Raw genomic sequence first — 24702 nt, 5'->3', positions numbered from 1 at the left:
AGGCCACACAATCCAAGAAGAAGAACACGTGGAGATAGCTGAAGACAAGGATACCCCTCCCAAACAAGCAACAGAGGCAAGCATTGATAAACAAACAGTCGACATCGAGCCAATAAGGAAGAAAAAGAGTCCAATCAAGTTCAAAAAGAGAGTTCCGACTGGCAGGCCCTGGGAGTAATAGGATTTAGTCATCAAATATAGCACAAACATTATGTTGAAGTTGAACTGATTTGTACAAAGTCTTTGATCCTCATCAGTTCCTTGTCCGTACTACGGACGATCAATACCCTTTTGCATTTGTCCCATCACCGTACGACACTTCAGTACTCTTCCCACACTTAGTAGCTTCTAAAAGCGTTTGACACTCAGTACCTTATTGGTAAGGATCAATAGTGTGTCTAGCATAATTAAGTAGTATTTATTGAATTTTTTGTGTGTAGCTCATGGATGTATTGATGCTTGTTAATATAGATCACATGTTTCACAAAAGAAATACTTTTGATGGAGTCTCAAAACATATAGGTATAACACCAAGAGTCACTTGTTCCACAGAATAAAAATCTATTGATTGAGTTTGAAAACATGTGGACATAACACCAATAAGTTACAAACTGCTATTCATGTTTACTTGTCCATTTATGGTTTCTAAATATCTTCGAATCCCTCCATTGTCTATGTCTCTCTGCTGCCATTGAATTGTCCAAAGTTTGTCTTCGTCTTTGCTTTTGGGCTAGAATAAAAGCAAGCTTGACTTTGGAACTAGCAACTTTTCTTTTAGCATGCAGCCTCTGTAGAATGCCTCGGTAAAACCATTGGAAGACTTTCTTCAGACTATTTGCCTTTTGACTCCCTCCGTAGTGTTGTGTGTGTCTGAAAAATGCATTACGTGCTATGTAGTGAGACTTCTCCATGCCTTGGGTAGATCAAATTGCTAGGCATCCATACTTTTTGACAAAATAGGGAAGGTGGTTGTAGATGATATGCTGTTTTCACAGAGACATAAGAATGCATAGTAAGTTATAAAAAAAAGAGGATCACACTTAAGTAAAAGAAGAAGACAGAACTTTACCATGTAGTGAGTTATATTGCAGGCTGTCCACGCGTCTTTCAGTGACTTCCCAAAATGTTTAATTGCCTCTTCATAGTTCTTGTAATTACTCTTTGTCCATGTTACATTGTCACAGAACATGAAGAGTTGATCAAGAGACCTCCACACCTCTGCCTTCACATTTCGTGCTTCCCCATCTGCCTCATGATCTTTCACGGCATTATGGACTTGCTTCCACAATCCATAATTAATCCTTGAAACTGTTCTACCTTGCCTTACTTGCTTACTACTGTGTTTGGGTCGAGACAAGAATCTTCTTGACACCACCAATAGAGGGCTTGATTGGTACCTCCTTGCCATTGGTAGACTTTTTAAAATCCTTTGTGGTATGAACATCACCTCCATGCAGACCTATATCGGATAACACTTTTTCCAATGCTTGAAGAGCATCCTTTCTATTTTTTTCGGGACGAAGTTTCCAAGCAAATCCAATATACAAAAATACCAATTTCTCAATAATTCGACATAGAGAATGCAATGTGCATATGTGAACATTACATAGTGGAATGTCAAGAATGGCCTTGAAGTCAGGGTCAACTTTATCTCTATTAGGTGCTCTCTTCCACCATTTGGAATCCATTACTTGAGCGGATTCTTTGCAATAAAGACAAGGAGACTTTGAGTTGCCTCCTTTACTAACGTTATACATGCACTTAAGTGTTTTAAGATCCCCCGCCATGTGCCACTCTACTTGAAAATCACCTTTTCCTACAACATGGAGATTCTCTCCTTGCACTTGTCTTTTAATTATTCTTGGTATTTCCGTGTGGTGAAACACCCAATCTAGTGTTTCATGGTCTTCTGTCTTCCCCTGTGATTATAGAAAACAAAAGTCTTCATGGTCTTCCCCTGTGATTATAGAAAACAAAAGTCTTACTATAAAAGATTTGAAAACAATGACTAAAATCAAGTACGAAACAAAAAATGATCATACTTGGAACGAGCCTAACCACCATATGTGTTTCTCCGACTGCACACTAAAATACTTCGAACTCGCTTCAGTCTCAATGATGTATCAAGTGCTCCATTCATCAATGTAATAGTAATCCTTTCCATTTCCTTTTCCTTTACAACCTCACACTCATCCAGTTTGATAACAAATTTCAAAATGCCTTTGCACTCCTCAAATGTTATTCCATAAAACTCGACCATTCTTCTTTGAAGTTGTTGTAGATCTACAAATATATTGTTCCAAGGGTCATACATAGTGGTTCCTTTACCACCATGAAATATTTCTTCAATATGGATATATTATCCAATAAACTCATCTATACTTTCATTCAAATGACCTCTTATCCTCCACACACGGTTGCTGGATTTGGTAGTAAAACTCGTTTAATCCTTTGATCTCTCAAAGTTGAGGATATCGCATGGAAAATCGAACTATATCCCTTCCTGCTAACTCCACTAACATTAAGAGCCTCTTGGATTGTAGTACCATCAACTTGATTATTGGATATAAAGTCCTCTACAACATTGCGTTTGATTGTTTTGTATTTTTTTTCTTCAATCAAATCTTTTGCTACACCACAAGAAAGCAATCCTTTCATTTGTTTAACAGGAAGAAGGTTGGGATCCACATTTTCTTTTGCAGGCTCCAATAGTTTCCTATAGTAACAACACAATATGCCTATATTATTCAACACCTCCAATCTTGTTTTGCGTTAATAGACAAAATAGATATAGTCATTTGAGAGCCTTTTTGAGTATAAAAAATGAAAAATTTCAAACTAGCCTTGCTTTCTGAATTCTTCGCTTGCATCCACCAGTCCCAGCCTTCAAATTTGCAATGTTTTTAATCTTCCTGCTTCGTTGTCTGTTTCCAAGCACGGTTCTCTTCCTTCTTGCTCTTGTCAACTCTTTTTTACTCTTTGAATGCTCCTCAAGTTCATTCTGCAAACTGCTGCTCCAATTTTGCACGAATGGCTATCTCTTGCATCCTGGTCCCCTTTTCTTGTAGGTACATCGTTTTATATGTTTCTACAAATGCAGACTGTGCTAAAATATAACCAAGAAGTCCATTTTGTCCATCGCCCGCTGCGAGGTGAAAAAAAGAAAGAAAAGCCTGCCTCTATAGCCCTTCCACCTCCCAAACTTGGAAACACTACCACGAACGGGGCACCACCAGCCACCAGCTGGAACACTCTCTCAACATTCGCCACCCACCCACACCATAAGACAGCTCAGAACCATGAAGGACAGATGATCATTCAACAAAAAACATATACAGCATCAACCATATACAAACTCAGCAAAATACACCAAAGACCAGGACTCTGGCTAGGATTTACTGCCAAGGGAATACACCCTTGCGTCTGACGACCAAGCCTCTGTCTCCCGGTCCCTGTAATCTCCAGAGGGCGCCCACACCAGCAACCCTTCTTCACTTTCTCTGTAGCCTGGCTACTCTCTGTCTGTCTGCTGCTACCTGCCAATTGTCGTAGGCGAGCCCCACTGTCTCCAGCCCACACATCAGCACCTCTTCTACATCCAACTCACACAAAAACCAAGGCTCCCTCTCTGGTCAGCATCCACGCACTGCCTGCAATCACCGCCCACACAAGACCAGCTACTCTCACCAGAAGGCGCCCACACCAGCTAACCTTCACTCAGCAGCTCCCACTCTCTGTATGTCGTGACCAGCAGTTTCACCAACCACCAGAGCCTTGCAACCCTCTTCACCACGAACCCACTGCTCACCGCAGCATCCTCAGATATCTAGCCCAAGCCACATCTCACGTACCCTTCCAAACAGCAGCCCTCTCTGCTGCTTCAATCACCAGCCCATACTATCACCATCACCCAAGAGACCTGCAGCCTCTTTCTCTTTTTCACCCGGCTGTACTCCAGCCCTTTAGCTGTTCACCTTGCCACCAGCAGCTCTCGTACCAGTTACTTCGCCGTTCTCAGCACTCTCGTCGGAGAAGCCTCTGCAGCATCACTCTCCCTCTCTTTTCCTTTCAGCGCCTCTGGCTGCACACAGTCCTCTCTCTCTTGGCGGCCGCTTCCTCTCTCGCATCTGCAGAACACCCTGTCACCTTCACCCACACGGACGCTCTCTCTTCGTTGCTACTCGTCCCAGCTGCTTCAGAACACGGAGGCCTGCTGGCTCACACGCGCTGGCTCTCCTTCTTATGCCTGCAGCAGCAAGCGCTTGCACCCAGTCGACCAAGGCAGCCTTCTCTCTGCCTCCCGCAGTTTCAATCTCTGAGCCAAAGGCGACCCTCAGCTCCCGACTCTGCACTTGCCAGCAGCGCCTCACGCCCAACCATATGAGGCCCCCACACACAAAGGGCAGCCACTCGCCTGCACCTCAGGCTCTTCACTGTCAGCAAGGCGACGACCCCCTCCTACGCCTGCTGCTTTTTTATCTCTCCGCAAAGGCGACGGCCTCTTCTGTTGAGCAGCCCCTTTACAAGGGCGACGACCCTCTTTGCTACTCCTCCTCGCAACTTTTTCCACCACCTTCTCGAAGTGTTTCTGGCCACCACCACGCTATTCCAGACGTTGAGCTGGCGCCTTCCATGCCTTCACGTGGCTATTTATCAAGTGGCCTTGTTATATTATATTATATATTTTTTTAAAAAACCTCAAAGCCATAAGCAATGGCCACCCACTAATATTTAAAAACTCTCCTTCTCCTTGCACTTCGGGTCATCGCGCCGCGGCCATAATTTTCCAAAACCAGAGCTGCTCTCGACCACCCTCATCAGCATCACTTACTAATCATGACCACTTCCAGCCGGTGCTCTGCTTAGTAACCACCCGCACACCACACAATTGCCATAAAAACTTCAGATCTCCAGCATCTTCTCGGAAAACAGAACACGTGCATAAACCAGCTCACAACAAAATCACTCGGCCTGTACACTTGCCAGGGCATTCAGGGCAAATTTTATTCACACACCACACGCACCATATGTACACTGACCAAAAACACCTTTCAGATTTTAGCCTGACATACTTTGCCCAACCCCTAGCCTGCTGAATCATTTATGATCAGCAAAAAGCATATGACCACGTTTCCCTCCGTCGACCACGTTTCCCTCCATCAATCCTCTGAGCATCATACAGTGTAACCAACACATCTCTGTTCCAGGTAATCCAAGAAACTCTGTCAACTTCCCCAAGCATAATCTTCCATCCCACTTCCCACAACACAACATCAGAGCTTCTGGAGACAAAGCTCCTGACATACACACCATCCCGTCTCATCTCAACTCCAAAATCCCTGATACGATCAGCACCAATATCGGAGAACCAGTGCAGCAACTCTTGCTGAGGGTAAAAATTGATGAAAGCTTCATCAAGAAAAACCTGCTGTACCATAACATTTTCCTGTCCATCAGCATAAGAAGCCTCACCATCAAAACCAGCCACCACAGGCAAAACAAACTCCCTTTCAACAGGCATCATTCCCAAAGCATCCACCTCAGTTCCTGTATGCTCATCTTCATCAAGACCACCAAGAGATTCATCCATAACAGCATCCATAGTCTCATCTATAACAACAGCATCATTCAAAGTCTTCTGGTGTTTCTCTTTCTTCATAGCCTCAATTCTGATCATGGCTTTTTTAACATTCATGCACATCTCATCATCCAGCTCCAACTCAGGCTCATCATCCTGTAGACTGTCTATTTCCCACTCATCCCACACAGGTTTATTATCCAAAGACTTAAAACCAAGCTCTTTCACATCACATGCATACCTTTGCTCATGATCCACTTGTATCTCCTTGCATTCCTCATGTATGGCTTCTTCCTGTTCAGCAACCTCATCACCAAGCACTTCCTCATCAATAACCACGGCATCCATCTCTGCATCCTCCTCACTCGATGAAGTATCCAAGGTTCCTTCACTAGTAGTGGTGCTACTGGTCGTGTCATCACTCGAATCAGCTTCACTCTCCTCTTCATCATTGACAGGCTTCTGGTTATCCATATTAAACTGCTTCTTATCTCCTCTCCTGTCATACAGAGTAATGACCCCCTTCCTCCAATCCTGCACAGCCTTCACCGCTCTCAGCCATGGTCTTCCCAAAATAATGGGGAATGCACCCATTCCTGCAGGCATAACATGACAATCCACAAGCACCTTCACATCAAAAGCTTGCAATTCCAATTCCTTGATCATACCTAAGCATTTAACTTTCTGATGATTTGCCAGCCGAATACGAAATCCAGACGCTTCAGTAAAATCAAGACCAAGCCTCTCCACAGCTGCTAATGTGATCACACAAATCTGTGCTCCACCATCTATGTATGCTTCCCCTAGATTCTTTCCTTTGTACCACACATTCACCACAGGACATATATCAGGCAATTCCTGGACAGATAGAACAGTCACTATCCCTTTGGCAGGCTCCTTCTCTCTCGGGTTCACAAGTCTTTTCCACTGACGCTTCAAATTGGGAGCTAACTCTATCAATTGCCCAAAAGTAATGTTAGCCTTCCTTTCAGCCATGTCTTCCTGCAAACTGTAGCTATCCTGCCCACCCCCTAGTGGAAAATCAGTTACCTGAAACTTCCTACGAGACCTCCTCTTCTGCTTGACCTTCACATCCTCTCCTTCCTTCACTTTACCTTTCTTCTTGCTGGGCCCTGCAGCATCCTTACTTTCCCTTTCCTGTGGCATCCGTTTCCCCAAAGGCATCACATCAGCTTCTGCCTCCTTCGTCTTCTCAAGGGTGACCACATCTATCACCTTAGTTTTTCCCTTCTCTTCAGCTGTAATTCCACTCGGACCTGCTTGATCTCTGATATCAATACCATAATCATTTGACCTGTCAGGTAGCTGTGAAGGTAGTGGGTACATATCACCACCCATACGTTGAGGCTTATCATAATCTGTACTCAGATGACCAAGCTCACCACAGTTCCAGCATGTAGGGATGAAATGACGGCCCCTACCGCGACCACGTCCATACCCTGCTTGTCCATCTCCCCCTTCAGGAAAATTACCTCGGCCTCTACCACGTCCACCACCTGTACTTCCCATTAAATTTAAACTCAAATTCTTCATAAGATCAACCATCTGTTTCATATCCTGCCGCAATCCCTCATCAGAACTTGCAGGAACCATAGGTACTCCCTGACTAGTTTGTGATACCATCTGCATAGCTTGGGCTTCAGTGGGCTTCATCCTCTCAATCACTGCATTCATAGGTGTAGCCTCCACTCTACGAATCTCTGGCTGTGCTACAACTGGAATCATCCCCAGCTGGTTCATTCGCTGCAATTTCCAATCTTTTGACTTAGCAATTTCCACCGCATCCTCAAAAGACCTGGGCTTCTTCAATTCCACTTTCCAGCGAATACTCCTTTTAAGTCCAGCTACAAACTTGTTCTTCTTCATCATATCAGGCGGTACCTGGTCTTCTCCCAAAGCCCTGCATAGAGTCTCCCATAGCAAAGAAAATTTCTTCATATAATCATCTATTGATTCAGACTCACCTTGTGTTAGAGCTTGCACCTCATGCCAAACCTTGTCGGGGTCTTCTACCTTCTTGAACCTGTTGCTAAGTGCTGTCTTCAATCCATCCTCAGTCATCTCAATGCGTGGAACAGCATCCCTCAATGACTCCTCATAAGCCCTGTACCAGGTCCTTGCATCCCCTTTCAAACAGATGCTCAACAGCCGCAACACCTGTACCTGCTCACTGATATGGTTGCTTATACATGCAACCTCCATCCTTTCCAAGAAATCTGCCACATCCTCATTCGGACCACCATAAAACTCTGGGTAAGACATCATCTTAACCCCTAAACTTCACTTCCAATCCCAAGCAAAAACCCAAAAACACCTTCCTTCAATCTCTCACTCTGGGGCATACACCCTCGTAAGAGAAATCCCTGAGCAATCCTCAGTCAAACAATACCAGGAAGAGCCACTCCTCAGTCACACAATGCTTGAGCAACTCCTCAGTGGGGGCACCAGAAGGATGCGAGGTGAAAAAAAGAAAGAAAAGCCTGCCTCTATAGTCCTTCCACCTCCCAAACTTGGAAACACTACCACGAACGGGGCACCACTAGCCACCAGCTGGAACACTCTCTCAACATTCGCCACCCACCCACACCATAAGACAGCTCAGAACCATGAAGGACAGATGATCATTCAACAAAAAACATATACAGCATCAACCATATACAAACTCAGCAAAATACACCAAAGACCAGGACTCTGGCCAGGATTTACTGCCAAGGGAATACACCCTTGCGTCTGACGACCAAGCCTCTGTCTCCCGGTCCCTGTAATCTCCAGAGGGCGCCCACACCAGCAACCCTTCTTCACTTTCTCTGTAGCCTGGCTACTCTCTGTCTGCTGCTACCTGCCAATTGTCGTAGGCGAGCCCCACTGTCTCCAGCCCACACATCAGCACCTCTTCTACATCCAACTCACACAAAAACCAAGGCTCCCTCTCTGGTCAGCATCCACGCACTGCCTGCAATCACCGCCCACACAAGACCAGCTACTCTCACCAGAAGGCGCCCACACCAGCTAACCTTCACTCAGCAGCTCCCACTCTCTGTATGTCGTGACCAGCAGTTTCACCAACCACCAGAGCCTTGCAACCCTCTTCACCACGAACCCACTGCTCACCACAGCATCCTCAGATATCTAGCCCAAGCCACATCTCACGTACCCTTCCAAACAGCAGCCCTCTCTGCTGCTTCAATCACCAGCCCATACTATCACCATCACCCAAGAGACCTGCAGCCTCTCTCTCTTTTTCACCCGGCTGTACTCCAGCCCTTTAGCTGTTCACCTTGCCACCAGCAGCTCTCGTACCAGTTACTTCTCCGTTCTCAGCACTCTCGTCGGAGAAGCCTCTGCAGCATCACTCTCCCTCTCTTTTCCTTTCAGCGCCTCTGGCTGCACACAGTCCTCTCTCTCTTGGCGGCCGCTTCCTCTCTCGCATCTGCAGAACACCCTGTCACCTTCACCCACACGGACGCTCTCTCTTCGTTGCTACTCGTCCCAGCTGCTTCAGAACACGGAGGCCTGCTGGCTCACACGCGCTGGCTCTCCTTCTTATGCCTGCAGCAAGCGCTTGCACCTAGTCGACCAAGGCAGCCTTCTCTCTGCCTCCCGCAGTTTCAATCTCTGAGCCAAAGGCGACCCTCAGCTCCCGACTCTGCACTTGCTAGCAGCGCCTCACGCCCAACCATATGAGGCCCCCACACACAAAGGGCAGCCACTCGCCTGCACCTCAGGCTCTTCACTGTCAGCAAGGCGACGACCCCCTCCTACGCCTGCTGCTTTTTTATGTCTCCGCAAAGGCGACGGCCTCTTCTGTTGAGCAGCCCCTTTACAAGGGCGACGACCCTCTTTGCTACTCCTCCTCGCAACTTTTTCCACCACCTTCTCGAAGTGTTTCTGGCCACCACCACGCTATTCCAGACGTTGAGCTGGCGCCTTCCATGCCTTCACGTGGCTATTTATCAAGTGGCCTTGTTATATTATATTATATATTTTTTTAAAAAACCTCAAAGCCATAAGCAATGGCCACCCACTAATATTTAAAAACTCTCCTTCTCCTTGCACTTCGGGTCATCGCGCCGCGGCCATAATTTTCCAAAACCAGAGCTGCTCTCGACCACCCTCATCAGCATCACTTACTAATCATGACCACTTCCAGCCGGTGCTCTGCTTAGTAACCACCCGCACACCACACAATTGCCATAAAAACTTCAGATCTCCAGCATCTTCTCGGAAAACAGAACACGTGCATAAACCAGCTCACAACAAAATCACTCGGCCTGTACACTTGCCAGGGCATTCAGGGCAAATTTTATTCACACACCACACGCACCATATGTACACTGACCAAAAACACCTTTCAGATTTTAGCCTGACATACTTTGCCCAACCCCTAGCCTGCTGAATCATTTATGATCAGCAAAAAGCATATGACCACGTTTCCCTCCGTCGACCACGTTTCCCTCCATCAATCCTCTGAGCATCATACAGTGTAACCAACACATCTCTGTTCCAGGTAATCCAAGAAACTCTGTCAACTTCCCCAAGCATAATCTTCCATCCCACTTCCCACAACACAACATCAGAGCTTCTGGAGACAAAGCTCCTGACATACACACCATCCCGTCTCATCTCAACTCCAAAATCCCTGATACGATCAGCACCAATATCGGAGAACCAGTGCAGCAACTCTTGCTGAGGGTAAAAATTGATGAAAGCTTCATCAAGAAAAACCTGCTGTACCATAACATTTTCCTGTCCATCAGCATAAGAAGCCTCACCATCAAAACCAGCCACCACAGGCAAAACAAACTCCCTTTCAACAGGCATCATTCCCAAAGCATCCACCTCAGTTCCTGTATGCTCATCTTCATCAAGACCACCAAGAGATTCATCCATAACAGCATCCATAGTCTCATCTATAACAACAGCATCATTCAAAGTCTTCTGGTGTTTCTCTTTCTTCATAGCCTCAATTCTGATCATGGCTTTTTTAACATTCATGCACATCTCATCATCCAGCTCCAACTCAGGCTCATCATCCTGTAGACTGTCTATTTCCCACTCATCCCACACAGGTTTATTATCCAAAGACTTAAAACCAAGCTCTTTCACATCACATGCATACCTTTGCTCATGATCCACTTGTATCTCCTTGCATTCCTCATGTATGGCTTCTTCCTGTTCAGCAACCTCATCACCAAGCACTTCCTCATCAATAACCACGGCATCCATCTCTGCATCCTCCTCACTCGATGAAGTATCCAAGGTTCCTTCACTAGTAGTGGTGCTACTGGTCGTGTCATCACTCGAATCAGCTTCAATCTCCTCTTCATCATTGACAGGCTTCTGGTTATCCATATTAAACTGCTTCTTATCTCCTCTCCTGTCATACAGAGTAATGACCCCCTTCCTCCAATCCTGCACAGCCTTCACCGCTCTCAGCCATGGTCTTCCCAAAATAATGGGGAATGCACCCATTCCTGCAGGCATAACATGACAATCCACAAGCACCTTCACATCAAAAGCTTGCAATTCCAATTCCTTGATCATACCTAAGCATTTAACTTTCTGATGATTTGCCAGCCGAATACGAAATCCAGACGCTTCAGTAAAATCAAGACCAAGCCTCTCCACAGCTGCTAATGTGATCACACAAATCTGTGCTCCACCATCTATGTATGCTTCCCCTAGATTCTTTCCTTTGTACCACACATTCACCACAGGACATATATCAGGCAATTCCTGGACAGATAGAACAGTCACTATCCCTTTGGCAGGCTCCTTCTCTCTCGGGTTCACAAGTCTTTTCCACTGACGCTTCAAATTGGGAGCTAACTCTATCAATTGCCCAAAAGTAATGTTAGCCTTCCTTTCAGCCATGTCTTCCTGCAAACTGTAGCTATCCTGCCCACCCCCTAGTGGAAAATCAGTTACCTGAAACTTCCTACGAGACCTCCTCTTCTGCTTGACCTTCACATCCTCTCCTTCCTTCACTTTACCTTTCTTCTTGCTGGGCCCTGCAGCATCCTTACTTTCCCTTTCCTGTGGCATCCGTTTCCCCAAAGGCATCACATCAGCTTCTGCCTCCTTCGTCTTCTCAAGGGTGACCATATCTATCACCTTAGTTTTTCCCTTCTCTTCAGCTGTAATTCCACTCGGACCTGCTTGATCTCTGATATCAATACCATAATCATTTGACCTGTCAGGTAGCTGTGAAGGTAGTGGGTACATATCACCACCCATACGTTGAGGCTTATCATAATCTGTACTCAGATGACCAAGCTCACCACAGTTCCAGCATGTAGGGATGAAATGACGGCCCCTACCGCGACCACGTCCATACCCCGCTTGTCCATCTCCCCCTTCAGGAAAATTACCTCGGCCTCTACCACGTCCACCACCTGTACTTCCCATTAAATTTAAACTCAAATTCTTCATAAGATCAACCATCTGTTTCATATCCTGCCGCAATCCCTCATCAGAACTTGCAGGAACCATAGGTACTCCCTGACTAGTTTGTGATACCATCTGCATAGCTTGGGCTTCAGTGGGCTTCATCCTCTCAATCACTGCATTCATAGGTGTAGCCTCCACTCTACGAATCTCTGGCTGTGCTACAACTGGAATCATCCCCAGCTGGTTCATTCGCTGCAATTTCCAATCTTTTGACTTAGCAATTTCCACCGCATCCTCAAAAGACCTGGGCTTCTTCAATTCCACTTTCCAGCGAATACTCCTTTTAAGTCCAGCTACAAACTTGTTCTTCTTCATCATATCAGGCGGTACCTGGTCTTCTCCCAAAGCCCTGCATAGAGTCTCCCATAGCAAAGAAAATTTCTTCATATAATCATCTATTGATTCAGACTCACCTTGTGTTAGAGCTTGCACCTCATGCCAAACCTTGTCGGGGTCTTCTACCTTCTTGAACCTGTTGCTAAGTGCTGTCTTCAATCCATCCTCAGTCATCTCAATGCGTGGAACAGCATCCCTCAATGACTCCTCATAAGCCCTGTACCAGGTCCTTGCATCCCCTTTCAAACAGATGCTCAACAGCCGCAACACCTGTACCTGCTCACTGATATGGTTGCTTATACATGCAACCTCCATCCTTTCCAAGAAATCTGCCACATCCTCATTCGGACCACCATAAAACTCTGGGTAAGACATCATCTTAACCCCTAAACTTCACTTCCAATCCCAAGCAAAAACCCAAAAACACCTTCCTTCAATCTCTCACTCTGGGGCATACACCCTCGTAAGAGAAATCCCTGAGCAATCCTCAGTCAAACAATACCAGGAAGAGCCACTCCTCAGTCACACAATGCTTGAGCAACTCCTCAGTGGGGGCACCAGAAGGATGCGAGGTGAAAAAAAGAAAGAAAAGCCTGCCTCTATAGCCCTTCCACCTCCCAAACTTGGAAACACTACCACGAACGGGGCACCACTAGCCACCAGCTGGAACACTCTCTCAACATTCGCCACCCACCCACACCATAAGACAGCTCAGAACCATGAAGGACAGATGATCATTCAACAAAAAACATATACAGCATCAACCATATACAAACTCAGCAAAATACACCAAAGACCAGGACTCTGGCCAGGATTTACTGCCAAGGGAATACACCCTTGCGTCCGTCTGACGACCAAGCCTCTGTCTCCCGGTCCCTGTAATCTCCAGAGGGCGCCCACACCAGCAACCCTTCTTCACTTTCTCTGTAGCCTGGCTACTCTCTCTGTCTGCTGCTACCTGCCAATTGTCGTAGGCGAGCCCCACTGTCTCCAGCCCACACATCAGCACCTCTTCTACATCCAACTCACACAAAAACCAAGGCTCCCTCTCTGGTCAGCATCCACGCACTGCCTGCAATCACCGCCCACACAAGACCAGCTACTCTCACCAGAAGGCGCCCACACCAGCTAACCTTCACTCAGCAGCTCCCACTCTCTGTATGTCGTGACCAGCAGTTTCACCAACCACCAGAGCCTTGCAACCCTCTTCACCACGAACCCACTGCTCACCGCAGCATCCTCAGATATCTAGCCCAAGCCACATCTCACGTACCCTTCCAAACAGCAGCCCTCTCTGCTGCTTCAATCACCAGCCCATACTATCACCATCACCCAAGAGACCTGCAGCCTCTCTCTCTTTTTCACCCGGCTGTACTCCAGCCCTTTAGCTGTTCACCTTGCCACCAGCAGCTCTCGTACCAGTTACTTCTCCGTTCTCAGCACTCTCGTCGGAGAAGCCTCTGCAGCATCACTCTCCCTCTCTTTTCCTTTCAGCGCCTCTGGCTGCACACAGTCCTCTCTCTCTTGGCGGCCGCTTCCTCTCTCGCATCTGCAGAACACCCTGTCACCTTCACCCACACGGACGCTCTCTCTTCGTTGCTACTCGTCCCAGCTGCTTCAGAACACGGAGGCCTGCTGGCTCACACGCGCTGGCTCTCCTTCTTATGCCTGCAGCAAGCGCTTGCACCCAGTCGACCAAGGCAGCCTTCTCTCTGCCTCCCGCAGTTTCAATCTCTGAGCCAAAGGCGACCCTCAGCTCCCGACTCTGCACTTGCCAGCAGCGCCTCACGCCCAACCATATGAGGCTCCCACACACAAAGGGCAGCCACTCGCCTGCACCTCAGGCTCTTCACTGTCAGCAAGGCGACGACCCCCTCCTACGCCTGCTGCTTTTTTATGTCTCCGCAAAGGCGACGGCCTCTTCTGTTGAGCAGCCCCTTTACAAGGGCGACGACCCTCTTTCCTACTCCTCCTCGCAACTTTTTCCACCACCTTCTCGAAGTGTTTCTGGCCACCACCACGCTATTCCAGACGTTGAGCTGGCGCCTTCCATGCCTTCACGTGGCTATTTATCAAGTGGCCTTGTTATATTATATTATATATTTTTTTAAAAAACCTCAAAGCCATAAGCAATGGCCACCCACTAATATTTAAAAACTCTCCTTCTCCTTGCACTTCGGGTCATCGCGCCGCGGCCATAATTTTCCAAAACCAGAGCTGCTCTCGACCACCCTCATCAGCATCACTTACTAATCATGACCACTTCCAGCCGGTGCTCTGCTTAGTAACCACCCGCACACCACACAATTGCCATAAAAACTTCAGATCTCCAGCATCTTCTCGGAAAACAGAACACGTGCATAAACCAGCTCACAACAAAATCACTCGGCCTGTACACTTGCCAGGGCATTCAGGGCAAATTTTATTCACACACCACACGCACCATATGTACACTGACCAAAAACACCTTTCAGATTTTAGCCTGACATACTTTGCCCAACCCCTAGCCTGCTGAATCATTTATGATCAGCAAAAAGCATATGACCACGTTTCCCTCCGTCGACCACGTTTCCCTCCATCAATCCTCTGAGCATCATACAGTGTAACCAACACATCTCTGTTCCAGGTAATCCAAGAAACTCTGTCAACTTCCCCAAGCATAATCTTCCATCCCACTTCCCACAACACAACATCAGAGCTTCTGGAGACAAAGCTCCTGACATACACACCATCCCGTCTCATCTCAACTCCAAAATCCCTGATACGATCAGCACCAATATCGGAGAACCAGTGCAGCAACTCTTGCTGAGGGTAAAAATTGATGAAAGCTTCATCAAGAAAAACCTGCTGTACCATAACATTTTCCTGTCCATCAGCATAAGAAGCCTCACCATCAAAACCAGCCACCACAGGCAAAACAAACTCCCTTTCAACAGGCATCATTCCCAAAGCATCCACCTCAGTTCCTGTATGCTCATCTTCATCAAGACCACCAAGAGATTCATCCATAACAGCATCCATAGTCTCATCTATAACAACAGCATCATTCAAAGTCTTCTGGTGTTTCTCTTTCTTCATAGCCTCAATTCTGATCATGGCTTTTTTAACATTCATGCACATCTCATCATCCAGCTCCAACTCAGGCTCATCATCCTGTAGACTGTCTATTTCCCACTCATCCCACACAGGTTTATTATCCAAAGACTTAAAACCAAGCTCTTTCACATCACATGCATACCTTTGCTCATGATCCACTTGTATCTCCTTGCATTCCTCATGTATGGCTTCTTCCTGTTCAGCAACCTCATCACCAAGCACTTCCTCATCAATAACCACGGCATCCATCTCTGCATCCTCCTCACTCGATGAAGTATCCAAGGTTCCTTCACTAGTAGTGGTGCTACTGGTCGTGTCATCACTCGAATCAGCTTCAATCTCCTCTTCATCATTGACAGGCTTCTGGTTATCCATATTAAACTGCTTCTTATCTCCTCTCCTGTCATACAGAGTAATGACCCCCTTCCTCCAATCCTGCACAGCCTTCACCGCTCTCAGCCATGGTCTTCCCAAAATAATGGGGAATGCACCCATTCCTGCAGGCATAACATGACAATCCACAAGCACCTTCACATCAAAAGCTTGCAATTCCAATTCCTTGATCATACCTAAGCATTTAACTTTCTGATGATTTGCCAGCCGAATACGAAATCCAGACGCTTCAGTAAAATCAAGACCAAGCCTCTCCACAGCTGCTAATGTGATCACACAAATCTGTGCTCCACCATCTATGTATGCTTCCCCTAGATTCTTTCCTTTGTACCACACATTCACCACAGGACATATATCAGGCAATTCCTGGACAGATAGAACAGTCACTATCCCTTTGGCAGGCTCCTTCTCTCTCGGGTTCACAAGTCTTTTCCACTGACGCTTCAAATTGGGAGCTAACTCTATCAATTGCCCAAAAGTAATGTTAGCCTTCCTTTCAGCCATGTCTTCCTGCAAACTGTAGCTATCCTGCCCACCCCCTAGTGGAAAATCAGTTACCTGAAACTTCCTACGAGACCTCCTCTTCTGCTTGACCTTCACATCCTCTCCTTCCTTCACTTTACCTTTCTTCTTGCTGGGCCCTGCAGCATCCTTACTTTCCCTTTCCTGTGGCATCCGTTTCCCCAAAGGCATCACATCAGCTTCTGCCTCCTTCGTCTTCTCAAGGGTGACCATATCTATCACCTTAGTTTTTCCCTTCTCTTCAGCTGTAATTCCACTCGGACCTGCTTGATCTCTGATATCAATACCATAATCATTTGACCTGTCAGGTAGCTGTGAAGGTAGTGGGTACATATCACCACCCATACGTTGAGGCTTATCATAATCTGTACTCAGATGACCAAGCTCACCACAGTTCCAGCATGTAGGGATGAAATGACGGCCCCTACCGCGACCACGTCCATACCCCGCTTGTCCATCTCCCCCTTCAGGAAAATTACCTCGGCCTCTACCACGTCCACCACCTGTACTTCCCATTAAATTTAAACTCAAATTCTTCATAAGATCAACCATCTGTTTCATATCCTGCCGCAATCCCTCATCAGAACTTGCAGGAACCATAGGTACTCCCTGACTAGTTTGTGATACCATCTGCATAGCTTGGGCTTCAGTGGGCTTCATCCTCTCAATCACTGCATTCATAGGTGTAGCCTCCACTCTACGAATCTCTGGCTGTGCTACAACTGGAATCATCCCCAGCTGGTTCATTCGCTGCAATTTCCAATCTTTTGACTTAGCAATTTCCACCGCATCCTCAAAAGACCTGGGCTTCTTCAATTCCACTTTCCAGCGAATACTCCTTTTAAGTCCAGCTACAAACTTGTTCTTCTTCATCATATCAGGCGGTACCTGGTCTTCTCCCAAAGCCCTGCATAGAGTCTCCCATAGCAAAGAAAATTTCTTCATATAATCATCTATTGATTCAGACTCACCTTGTGTTAGAGCTTGCACCTCATGCCAAACCTTGTCGGGGTCTTCTACCTTCTTGAACCTGTTGCTAAGTGCTGTCTTCAATCCATCCTCAGTCATCTCAATGCGTGGAACAGCATCCCTCAATGACTCCTCATAAGCCCTGTACCAGGTCCTTGCATCCCCTTTCAAACAGATGCTCAACAGCCGCAACACCTGTACCTGCTCACTGATATGGTTGCTTATACATGCAACCTCCATCCTTTCCAAGAAATCTGCCACATCCTCATTCGGACCACCATAAAACTCTGGGTAAGACATCATCTTAACCCCTAAACTTCACTTCCAATCCCAAGCAAAAACCCAAAAACACCTTCCTTCAATCTCTCACTCTGGGGCATACACCCTCGTAAGAGAAATCCCTGAGCAATCCTCAGTCAAACAATACCAGGAAGAGCCACTCCTCAGTCACACAATGCTTGAGCAACTCCTCAGTGGGGGCACCAGAAGGATGCGAGGTGAAAAAAAGAAAGAAAAGCCTGCCTCTATAGCCCTTCCACCTCCCAAACTTGGAAACACTACCACGAACGGGGCACCACTAGCCACCAGCTGGAACACTCTCTCAACATTCGCCACCCACCCACACCATAAGACAGCTCAGAACCATGAAGGACAGATGATCATTCAACAAAAAACATATACAGCATCAACCATATACAAACTCAGCAAAATACACCAAAGACCAGGACTCTGGCCAGGATTTACTGCCAAGGGAATACACCCTTGCGTCCGTCTGACGACCAAGCCTCTGTCTCCCGGTCCCTGTAATCTCCAGAGGGCGCCCACACCAGCAACCCTTCTTCACTTTCTCTGTAGCCTGGCTACTCTCTCTGTCTGCTGCTACCTGCCAATTGTCGTAGGCGAGCCCCACTGTCTCCAGCCCACACATCAGCACCTCTTCTACATCCAACTCACACAAAAACCAAGGCTCCCTCTCTGGTCAGCATCCACGCACTGCCTGCAATCACCGCCCACACAAGACCAGCTACTCTCACCAGAAGGCGCCCACACCAGCTAACCTTCACTCAGCAGCTCCCACTCTCTGTATGTCGTGACCAGCAGTTTCACCAACCACCAGAGCCTTGCAACCCTCTTCACCACGAACCCACTGCTCACCGCAGCATCCTCAGATATCTAGCCCAAGCCACATCTCACGTACCCTTCCAAACAGCAGCCCTCTCTGCTGCTTCAATCACCAGCCCATACTATCACCATCACCCAAGAGACCTGCAGCCTCTCTCTCTTTTTCACCCGGCTGTACTCCAGCCCTTTAGCTGTTCACCTTGCCACCAGCAGCTCTCGTACCAGTTACTTCTCCGTTCTCAGCACTCTCGTCGGAGAAGCCTCTGCAGCATCACTCTCCCTCTCTTTTCCTTTCAGCGCCTCTGGCTGCACACAGTCCTCTCTCTCTTGGCGGCCGCTTCCTCTCTCGCATCTGCAGAACACCCTGTCACCTTCACCCACACGGACGCTCTCTCTTCGTTGCTACTCGTCCCAGCTGCTTCAGAACACGGAGGCGTGCTGGCTCACACGCGCTGGCTCTCCTTCTTATGCCTGCAGCAAGCGCTTGCACCCAGTCGACCAAGGCAGCCTTCTCTCTGCCTCCCGCAGTTTCAATCTCTGAGCCAAAGGCGACCCTCAGCTCCCGACTCTGCACTTGCCAGCAGCGCCTCACGCCCAACCATATGAGGCCCCCACACACAAAGGGCAGCCACTCGCCTGCACCTCAGGCTCTTCACTGTCAGCAAGGCGACGACCCCCTCCTACGCCTGCTGCTTTTTTATGTCTCCGCAAAGGCGACGGCCTCTTCTGTTGAGCAGCCCCTTTACAAGGGCGACGACCCTCTTTGCTACTCCTCCTCGCAACTTTTTCCACCACCTTCTCGAAGTGTTTCTGGCCACCACCACGCTATTCCAGACGTTGAGCTGGCGCCTTCCATGCCTTCACGTGGCTATTTATCAAGTGGCCTTGTTATATTATATTATATATTTTTTTAAAAAACCTCAAAGCCATAAGCAATGGCCACCCACTAATATTTAAAAACTCTCCTTCTCCTTGCACTTCGGGTCATCGCGCCGCGGCCATAATTTTCCAAAACCAGAGCTGCTCTCGACCACCCTCATCAGCATCACTTACTAATCATGACCACTTCCAGCCGGTGCTCTGCTTAGTAACCACCCGCACACCACACAATTGCCATAAAAACTTCAGATCTCCAGCATCTTCTCGGAAAACAGAACACGTGCATAAACCAGCTCACAACAAAATCACTCGGCCTGTACACTTGCCAGGGCATTCAGGGCAAATTTTATTCACACACCACACGCACCATATGTACACTGACCAAAAACACCTTTCAGATTTTAGCCTGACATACTTTGCCCAACCCCTAGCCTGCTGAATCATTTATGATCAGCAAAAAGCATATGACCACGTTTCCCTCCGTCGACCACGTTTCCCTCCATCAATCCTCTGAGCATCATACAGTGTAACCAACACATCTCTGTTCCAGGTAATCCAAGAAACTCTGTCAACTTCCCCAAGCATAATCTTCCATCCCACTTCCCACAACACAACATCAGAGCTTCTGGAGACAAAGCTCCTGACATACACACCATCCCGTCTCATCTCAACTCCAAAATCCCTGATACGATCAGCACCAATATCGGAGAACCAGTGCAGCAACTCTTGCTGAGGGTAAAAATTGATGAAAGCTTCATCAAGAAAAACCTGCTGTACCATAACATTTTCCTGTCCATCAGCATAAGAAGCCTCACCATCAAAACCAGCCACCACAGGCAAAACAAACTCCCTTTCAACAGGCATCATTCCCAAAGCATCCACCTCAGTTCCTGTATGCTCATCTTCATCAAGACCACCAAGAGATTCATCCATAACAGCATCCATAGTCTCATCTATAACAACAGCATCATTCAAAGTCTTCTGGTGTTTCTCTTTCTTCATAGCCTCAATTCTGATCATGGCTTTTTTAACATTCATGCACATCTCATCATCCAGCTCCAACTCAGGCTCATCATCCTGTAGACTGTCTATTTCCCACTCATCCCACACAGGTTTATTATCCAAAGACTTAAAACCAAGCTCTTTCACATCACATGCATACCTTTGCTCATGATCCACTTGTATCTCCTTGCATTCCTCATGTATGGCTTCTTCCTGTTCAGCAACCTCATCACCAAGCACTTCCTCATCAATAACCACGGCATCCATCTCTGCATCCTCCTCACTCGATGAAGTATCCAAGGTTCCTTCACTAGTAGTGGTGCTACTGGTCGTGTCATCACTCGAATCAGCTTCACTCTCCTCTTCATCATTGACAGGCTTCTGGTTATCCATATTAAACTGCTTCTTATCTCCTCTCCTGTCATACAGAGTAATGACCCCCTTCCTCCAATCCTGCACAGCCTTCACCGCTCTCAGCCATGGTCTTCCCAAAATAATGGGGAATGCACCCATTCCTGCAGGCATAACATGACAATCCACAAGCACCTTCACATCAAAAGCTTGCAATTCCAATTCCTTGATCATACCTAAGCATTTAACTTTCTGATGATTTGCCAACCGAATACAAAATCCAGACGCTTCAGTAAAATCAAGACCAAGCCTCTCCACAGCTGCTAATGTGATCACACAAATCTGTGCTCCACCATCTATGTATGCTTCCCCTAGATTCTTTCCTTTGTACCACACATTCACCACAGGACATATATCAGGCAATTCCTGGACAGATAGAACAGTCACTATCCCTTTGGCAGGCTCCTTCTCTCTCGGGTTCACAAGTCTTTTCCACTGACGCTTCAAATTGGGAGCTAACTCTATCAATTGCCCAAAAGTAATGTTAGCCTTCCTTTCAGCCATGTCTTCCTGCAAACTGTAGCTATCCTGCCCACCCCCTAGTGGAAAATCAGTTACCTGAAACTTCCTACGAGACCTCCTCTTCTGCTTGACCTTCACATCCTCTCCTTCCTTCACTTTACCTTTCTTCTTGCTGGGCCCTGCAGCATCCTTACTTTCCCTTTCCTGTGGCATCCGTTTCCCCAAAGGCATCACATCAGCTTCTGCCTCCTTCGTCTTCTCAAGGGTGACCACATCTATCACCTTAGTTTTTCCCTTCTCTTCAGCTGTAATTCCACTCGGACCTGCTTGATCTCTGATATCAATACCATAATCATTTGACCTGTCAGGTAGCTGTGAAGGTAGTGGGTACATATCACCACCCATACGTTGAGGCTTATCATAATCTGTACTCAGATGACCAAGCTCACCACAGTTCCAGCATGTAGGGATGAAATGACGGCCCCTACCGCGACCACGTCCATACCCTGCTTGTCCATCTCCCCCTTCAGGAAAATTACCTCGGCCTCTACCACGTCCACCACCTGTACTTCCCATTAAATTTAAACTCAAATTCTTCATAAGATCAACCATCTGTTTCATATCCTGCCGCAATCCCTCATCAGAACTTGCAGGAACCATAGGTACTCCCTGACTAGTTTGTGATACCATCTGCATAGCTTGGGCTTCAGTGGGCTTCATCCTCTCAATCACTGCATTCATAGGTGTAGCCTCCACTCTACGAATCTCTGGCTGTGCTACAACTGGAATCATCCCCAGCTGGTTCATTCGCTGCAATTTCCAATCTTTTGACTTAGCAATTTCCACCGCATCCTCAAAAGACCTGGGCTTCTTCAATTCCACTTTCCAGCGAATACTCCTTTTAAGTCCAGCTACAAACTTGTTCTTCTTCATCATATCAGGCGGTACCTGGTCTTCTCCCAAAGCCCTGCATAGAGTCTCCCATAGCAAAGAAAATTTCTTCATATAATCATCTATTGATTCAGACTCACCTTGTGTTAGAGCTTGCACCTCATGCCAAACCTTGTCGGGGTCTTCTACCTTCTTGAACCTGTTGCTAAGTGCTGTCTTCAATCCATCCTCAGTCATCTCAATGCGTGGAACAGCATCCCTCAATGACTCCTCATAAGCCCTGTACCAGGTCCTTGCATCCCCTTTCAAACAGATGCTCAACAGCCGCAACACCTGTACCTGCTCACTGATATGGTTGCTTATACATGCAACCTCCATCCTTTCCAAGAAATCTGCCACATCCTCATTCGGACCACCATAAAACTCTGGGTAAGACATCATCTTAACCCCTAAACTTCACTTCCAATCCCAAGCAAAAACCCAAAAACACCTTCCTTCAATCTCTCACTCTGGGGCATACACCCTCGTAAGAGAAATCCCTGAGCAATCCTCAGTCAAACAATACCAGGAAGAGCCACTCCTCAGTCACACAATGCTTGAGCAACTCCTCAGTGGGGGCACCAGAAGGATGCGAGGTGAAAAAAAGAAAGAAAAGCCTGCCTCTATAGTCCTTCCACCTCCCAAACTTGGAAACACTACCACGAACGGGGCACCACTAGCCACCAGCTGGAACACTCTCTCAACATTCGCCACCCACCCACACCATAAGACAGCTCAGAACCATGAAGGACAGATGATCATTCAACAAAAAACATATACAGCATCAACCATATACAAACTCAGCAAAATACACCAAAGACCAGGACTCTGGCCAGGATTTACTGCCAAGGGAATACACCCTTGCGTCTGACGACCAAGCCTCTGTCTCCCGGTCCCTGTAATCTCCAGAGGGCGCCCACACCAGCAACCCTTCTTCACTTTCTCTGTAGCCTGGCTACTCTCTGTCTGCTGCTACCTGCCAATTGTCATAGGCGAGCCCCACTGTCTCCAGCCCACACATCAGCACCTCTTCTACATCCAACTCACACAAAAACCAAGGCTCCCTCTCTGGTCAGCATCCACGCACTGCCTGCAATCACCGCCCACACAAGACCAGCTACTCTCACCAGAAGGCGCCCACACCAGCTAACCTTCACTCAGCAGCTCCCACTCTCTGTATGTCGTGACCAGCAGTTTCACCAACCACCAGAGCCTTGCAACCCTCTTCACCACGAACCCACTGCTCACCGCAGCATCCTCAGATATCTAGCCCAAGCCACATCTCACGTACCCTTCCAAACAGCAGCCCTCTCTGCTGCTTCAATCACCAGCCCATACTATCACCATCACCCAAGAGACCTGCAGCCTCTCTCTCTTTTTCACCCGGCTGTACTCCAGCCCTTTAGCTGTTCACCTTGCCACCAGCAGCTCTCGTACCAGTTACTTCTCCGTTCTCAGCACTCTCGTCGGAGAAGCCTCTGCAGCATCACTCTCCCTCTCTTTTCCTTTCAGCGCCTCTGGCTGCACACAGTCCTCTCTCTCTTGGCGGCCGCTTCCTCTCTCGCATCTGCAGAACACCCTGTCACCTTCACCCACACGGACGCTCTCTCTTCGTTGCTACTCGTCCCAGCTGCTTCAGAACACGGAGGCGTGCTGGCTCACACGCGCTGGCTCTCCTTCTTATGCCTGCAGCAAGCGCTTGCACCCAGTCGACCAAGGCAGCCTTCTCTCTGCCTCCCGCAGTTTCAATCTCTGAGCCAAAGGCGACCCTCAGCTCCCGACTCTGCACTTGCCAGCAGCGCCTCACGCCCAACCATATGAGGCCCCCACACACAAAGGGCAGCCACTCGCCTGCACCTCAGGCTCTTCACTGTCAGCAAGGCGACGACCCCCTCCTACGCCTGCTGCTTTTTTATCTCTCCGCAAAGGCGACGGCCTCTTCTGTTGAGCAGCCCCTTTACAAGGGCGACGACCCTCTTTGCTACTCCTCCTCGCAACTTTTTCCACCACCTTCTCGAAGTGTTTCTGGCCACCACCACGCTATTCCAGACGTTGAGCTGGCGCCTTCCATGCCTTCACGTGGCTATTTATCAAGTGGCCTTGTTATATTATATTATATATTTTTTTAAAAAACCTCAAAGCCATAAGCAATGGCCACCCACTAATATTTAAAAACTCTCCTTCTCCTTGCACTTCGGGTCATCGCGCCGCGGCCATAATTTTCCAAAACCAGAGCTGCTCTCGACCACCCTCATCAGCATCACTTACTAATCATGACCACTTCCAGCCGGTGCTCTGCTTAGTAACCACCCGCACACCACACAATTGCCATAAAAACTTCAGATCTCCAGCATCTTCTCGGAAAACAGAACACGTGCATAAACCAGCTCACAACAAAATCACTCGGCCTGTACACTTGCCAGGGCATTCAGGGCAAATTTTATTCACACACCACACGCACCATATGTACACTGACCAAAAACACCTTTCAGATTTTAGCCTGACATACTTTGCCCAACCCCTAGCCTGCT

This window comes from Cibotium barometz, chromosome 65, assembly GCF_041138505.1.
Source record: "Cibotium barometz isolate CiBa-2024 chromosome 65, ASM4113850v1, whole genome shotgun sequence".
NCBI lineage: Eukaryota > Viridiplantae > Streptophyta > Polypodiopsida > Cyatheales > Cibotiaceae > Cibotium > Cibotium barometz.
Note: the sequence above shows the minus strand (reverse complement) of the source record.